A 6,508-nucleotide genomic window follows, 5' to 3' on the forward strand; every position below is an offset into this window, starting at 1 on the left:
CTAGACATGACGCCTCTCTCTCTCTCTCTCTCTCTCTCTCTCTCTCTCTCTCTCTCTCTCTCTCTCTCTCTCTCTCTCTCTCTCTCTCTCTCCGTGCATTTAAACTAGGTTCATCATATTTTGAGTTTATGATTAATGAAGAAAGAATTATATCCAAATATCCGGACAAAAATCGAACATCGTTCTCTATAAACCAGCATAATTTATCAAATTATTTGATTAATAGTTTACTATTTTGCTTAGATTACTTTACAATAGGGTCAAAGTAAATAAAAATTATGTAGCCCTTTTCAAATTTTCTAAAATATTTTTTTTAAACTTCCTTGCAAGTGAAAACTTATAGCTTACACATAAAATGTCGTATCTTAAATTTACGATAGCAATACTTTCTTTTTGTGAAAGGGCTGGTGGATTATTCTAATTTGACGAGAAAGAGAAGATAATCTGGGACTTTTTATTCGTGCTAGTTAATGGGCCCAATCATTATGTACTCCATATAAAATATTAAGCCCGCCATAATGCGTGTGCACTTCCAGACTTCTGTCACTTACCAGTCTGCTCACCGTGCTGTCAACACAGTAGTTTTTGAATTTCATCATTAGACATTCCTTGTTAGAAATATTTTCTCAAAGTTCGTTTTTTGTCGCAGACGCCACTTTTACAGCTAGAATTATTTTAAAACGAGGACTACATGTACACATACATAAAAAGGCGAAGGCAAAAGTTGCGAAGGCGAAGGAGCGATAGTAAAATAAATACTTCCTATCGCAACTCCGCAATCTCGACTTTGTATCATCGCACTTTGGCTCCTTCACCCTCGCAACTTTGCACTCGCGCATCAGAACACCATACGATTGAAAACATTCTGTACGATGCTGTGATGTGTGAAATTGCATTTACGCATTGAACGCTTATTTTTGGATGTTGTCGGTCCTTTGACAAACCAAGCGGTGCAGACAAATTGAATACCGCGCGTTAGCGCGTTATGATAATTTGTCTGCACCGCTTGGTGTGACATAGGACCGACGACATCCAAAATTAAGCATTCAATGCTTATATTTACATTTTCACACTGATGTCTTTTTGTATGAAATATTAATTGTGTAGCACTGCTATTAAGCCATATTTACACTCTTAGTCAGGGATATGAAACATACATGGAACAGCTATATTAACATGTTACTTTAGTTAGCTTCCACGACAAAAAATATAGTGCCAGAAACTTTGTGTAGAAAAATCTTCTTTTTTTTTATTAAGGATTAGATATATATTAATGGTTGTGTAAGATTGACAGTTTCATTTAATCTCACAAAAATAAATATACTCAAAACACGTGAAGACGTTTGTATCTGTGCTCATGGCGCATGAATTAGCAAAGTTTATTCATAGAAAATTGAACGTCGCAGATTTCCAATGCAAACATAAGGGGGAATATATACTGAATGTAAATATATGTATACTAGCGCGCTTTATAACTGTTGTGGTACCTTCATTTTAATGGCGTGTTGAGTAAAAGTGTGTTATTCAAATGGCATATACGCAAAATTGATTTATATTATAATTGTCGGTTTGTTAAAAAGTGTTTCTTGACTTATTAATACCCATAACAATCCATGTCGATTACAGAATTCTCAACAAGTTTTGAATTAAGACCCGACACTCTAGATCACCCTATAATTACACGTTATACATTGATGTTGTTATTATAGATACAAAGAGTGTTTCGGCAGTTTTTAATAGAGATAATTGAGATCGAGTTATCAATTCTCAACGTTTCGTCGGACTGTCATATATCTTGCAATAGCACAAGCAAAACTTAATCGTGAAAAAAAGGAAACGTTGTGTTAAATTGTGCCGCGTACAAAATGTTGTACGTCGGCGCATTTTCCCCAATGCGCTGCCATCGTTAATGGACATATCTGAATGTTATTATTTGGCACGAAGTTTTTTCTTGATGCCCTTTCTTTAACTTTACATATATATTTTGTAGGTCCATAAAATAGTTTCGTTTTGTCATGATGCCCACTTTTTTACTGGACATACACAATCTGTATGTCCAATAAACTGAATCATTTCCTGAAATACAAAGTTCATTTGTCATCTTAAAGATCTACGCAAGTTAAAGCATCTTATGATCATTCCGGAAATTGTTGAATAGTTTTGTCAATATTGATTTTGACGAGCTATTGAATTTCAGATGCCAAAATGCAATCTGTCGGTGTAGTGTAGAAACCAATCTCATTTGTGTGATTAATGAATTCAGTATAATTAAATCAAAACCACGTAGACTTCGATCAATTTGCATGACTGGTCAAAGAAAGATAACTTCAATATATCACAGATTTTTTTTACACATATCTTCGCTAGCCAAGGGTTTCTGACGCACTACGCTTCTCATAATATATCATAAATTTCAGCAATATTTGAGTAAATTAAAACACAAAAAGAGGCCCAGGGGCCACATCGCTCACCTGAGAACAACGGCCAACAAATAGCATTCGACCATCTCTAGAGTATCAAATACAAAATGTCTAGACAACTTGTTAGAGTATATCTACATTATTTACAAACTTTTCTTCAACATCTTCGCAAGTAAAACAATAAGCTTCTTTTGTTGTGTTAGTTGTTGAGAATAAGTTTTTTATTTGAATTTCTCTGTATAATCCAATTTAAACATTCAACTATTGAGGCCCTATCCTACCCCTGAGGATCATGATTTGTACAAACTCGAATCTACACTACCTTAAGATGCTTCCACGTTACAGCTTTTCTGACCAATCGTTTTTGAGAAGATTTTTCTCTATGTACGAGGGTTGTTAAAAAGTTCGCGGACAACGTGATTTTCGGCAAAATTGCTGTGTACTTTGTAGGATGACGTATGTTTTATGAAATGAATTATGAAATTTATCTGTATATTTTTTATGGTGCATTTAAAATAAACAAAATTTTAAATATTTCTTAGAAATTACGTCAATATTAAATATGAAAAGTTTCGGTGGTATCATGCGAATAGTCCTCCCACAATCGAACTTGTCCGCGAACTTTTCTAACAACCCTCGTATGTAAAACTTTCCTATGTAAAAATTTAACTCTCCTATAGCATGTATAGTAGCCCAATACTTCCCCCATGGATCACGATTTAAGGGGGGGGGGGGGGGGGGTTCTGGTTTTCGACTTGTCAAACGTAAATTTGATTAATTGTTCATTAAATCAAGATGAAAGGAAATTTATAAAAATAGTATATTTTTCTTTCTTTTTTACTACCATACAACTTTGCATAGAAAAAGTAATCAATGTTTAAAATCTAACAAGGACTATATTTTTGGCGTAATGTTTGCGTAGGAAAATATCACATGTTTCGCAATTCAGAATTGCTGCAGATTAATGAGACTGTTTTAGCATTTTAAATACAATAACATTAATGTTGGATTTTATTTTACTAATGTGATCTAATGATATGAAATTTGGGTTTCAGAATATGTTTTTAAAATATAATTTGCCTATCAAATTACATTTTTATGAGCTTTTTAAAGCGCCCATTCTATACATTTGATTTTTGTGAAAAAAATCACTAAAATAAGTTTTTCTCTCTTATTAAATGGTCAATATATTAGCTTTCCTATCAATCTATATCTTTATATAAAGTCCTCATTATACATAAAAATCAGAAATATTTTTTATTGGAAGCATAAAAAAAAATATTCAAAGAACTATATATGATAAGAGTTAAATTTGGCCCCCATAATTCGTCATTTTTTAAGTGTTTCGGGTACAATAAAATGTTAACTAATTTTTTAGAAGAGTTGATATAAAATATATTTTTCATCTATTTATTTGATTTATATGCACTCACTCGCAATATATGACGTCAGAAGTGACGCCATTTCTATAATTCAATCAAAATCAGCCAAAAATTGACATTTTTCTTATCTATTTACGAATGGGAAATATAGAGCGCATGCTTGAACAAAGAAAATTTTGTTGTGACTTATTAGTCTTGGCTAGATACATCTCTGATTAAAATATCTTATTTGTTCAAGAATGCGCTCTATGTTTTCGGAAGGAAAAACTGCTTGAAAACAAGCTGTTTTACGTTAAAAATGCAAAACTGGCGGGAAAAGGTTGTCTTTACAATGCCATATTTCTAAATTGTGGGCACTTGAACCAAAATAAATATTATGTAAACACATCACATACATATCTGTACTAAGAAAACAGAGAATGATAGTAAAATGATGATGTTCATTTTAGGGGGCCATTTTAGGCCCTTATCATATATAGTCAAAATTTAAGAAAATTAGAGGAAATGCGGGCTAAGCAATATATATTTTAGTGTAAATATTTATTACTGTTTAGTAGTATAAGCTGATAGACATTCTGATATTCTATCATTTCATTGAAGAATAGAATCTTCAAATCTTAAACAAATGTCTACAGAACTACAAAGAGCTACACTTATTTTTATCATCCTTTATACGTTGAGGAAAAAGGTAGTGACCTTGACCTGACATTTATGCAAAAACAAAAAAGTCAAATTTTATTAAACTGATAAAATCATTTGGTAATATGATCCGTCTGACCGTGTCAAAATTTCATGAATTTTTTATAATAAGAAGTACGCAGCACAGTTAATAAACTCCGTTCAGACAAAAAGTACGGGAAATGTGCATTATGACATCACAGTATATTACAAACCTCGAAAGTACTTATTAATCTATTTATTAGTAAAATTAACTAATACTAATCTTTTAATTAAAAACAACAAATGCTATTACTTACAATTTTGATGTCCGTTATATCGTACACACTGAAAAATAAGCCAGATGTCGTTCTCGCTGTACTACAAAATATGACGTCATATGCTTCAAAATGACGCATTCAGTTAAATCATTGAAGGCTATCGTGCAGTTTTATAGCGAAGAAAAATAAATGTCATACATTAACGGAAAAGTATAAATTAATATTTTGTTTAAAGCTATACGCGCTATAATTTGCGTCAATTTTGAATGACAGTGAAAACGCATGTGTTTGTCTACTTATAAAAGTTATCCTTAATCTGTAAATTATAAGGGTGAATTCCATCTCGTTACAAAGATATAGATTTTTAATTGTTTATTTTCCTGCCAGGAAAATATACCTTTTCATGAATATTGATGAAGGAAGAGGAAACCGACCTCATTGCGCATGTCCGCGGAGAACTAGGTGGTCGTTATTGTTTGCCTAATTAAGGTGGATCTCTACACCAAATAAGTGTAGGAGATTTTTGTTGCATGCATTTGTTACCAATACTAGGCACAGAATTCAATAATAATAGACCTCAAAATACAATACACTATTTTCTAGAGAATTTTTAAAATATCAGTCTGGTTCCAGATAACCCCATATTTATCAAATTATTAAACATTTTTGTTTTAAAAATCTTATGAAAGTGAAATGTTATTAAGTTTAGAAATGAAAAACAAAAAAATCATGAATGAAGTTTGTATGATTTTTATTGGAATCCACATAAATATGAAACTAAAATATAAAAAAATTCTTTTAAGGCAAACTGCTGGACAAAATCCCACAAAAACCTGAAAATATAAACAATATTCGTTGGTTAGTAGGATGAAGAAAAGAAATTGAATGAAATTGAAAAATTAAAGGAAATACATAATTATTGCAAAAATCTTGGTATAAAAGATCCTGTTTAAGAGTTGTCTTTCTTTATTTTACATGGTCTCAAATATCTTGGGATAAATTTTTTAATTGATAAAAATCACGAAGAAAAATTAAAAAAGGAACAAGTCTTTGCTAAATATGTAGATATAAGATTAGTAGTGCTTACATGTATGATAATGTTTGAAGCTGAAAAATTATATTTTTGATGAATGCATTATATATATTTAACTCTTTAAAACAAAATATTAGTAGTTCAATTGCCTTTTATTTTTTTTTTTATATACAAAAGCAATTATAAACAACAACCATACGCATATTAATACATACATTAGATGTCCATAGTGATACACATGCATGTGTGGAAATGAAAAACATGCTCCTTTTCAGAATTCTGTCTTTTCCTCATTTGGCCTGCAAATCCGGGCCTCCACTGCTATTGCTACCTAGCTGTATTTATTTTAACCAAAATACATTAGTTTAATGTCAAAGTTTCAATGAAAGTCTTTTACTGCAAATGTTTTTTTTAAATTTGGGAAGTTAGGATCAATTCAACAGTTCAAGAGATCGTACTACGGTACTTTCGTTTTATATTCATCATACATATATAATTTAAATGAAAATTTGACATCTGCTTACCTATATCGATAATCCGCCGCATATGTATGATCGTCTGTTGCAGATGACATGACAAAAATGTATTGCCAATAGCAGCAGAGCAGGGAAACTGTATATTATTTAGATTCCACGTTTTCCGTACAAACAGCTGATAATCAATGTTAGTTAAAAGCTTTAAACAGGAAGAAAATTGACTTATTTTCTAAGCGTTTTGGTGATTTCAGTCCTATCT

General features: G+C 31.5%; 1 long non-coding RNA gene across 1 annotated transcript; it reads right to left on the bottom strand.

Moving 5' to 3' along the window:
- Positions 1–5,474: 5,474 nt before the first annotated feature.
- On the bottom strand, positions 5,475–6,238 carry LOC128161451 (uncharacterized). Its single transcript, XR_008240372.1, has 2 exons — positions 5,989–6,238; positions 5,475–5,573 (listed from the first exon to the last, which is right to left on the bottom strand). It is a non-coding gene; the product is annotated as an uncharacterized LOC128161451 (long non-coding RNA).
- Positions 6,239–6,508: the final 270 nt, after the last annotated feature.

The sequence above is a fragment of the Crassostrea angulata genome, chromosome 8 (genome assembly GCF_025612915.1).
Source record: "Crassostrea angulata isolate pt1a10 chromosome 8, ASM2561291v2, whole genome shotgun sequence".
NCBI classification, from domain to species: Eukaryota; Metazoa; Mollusca; class Bivalvia; order Ostreida; family Ostreidae; genus Magallana; species Magallana angulata.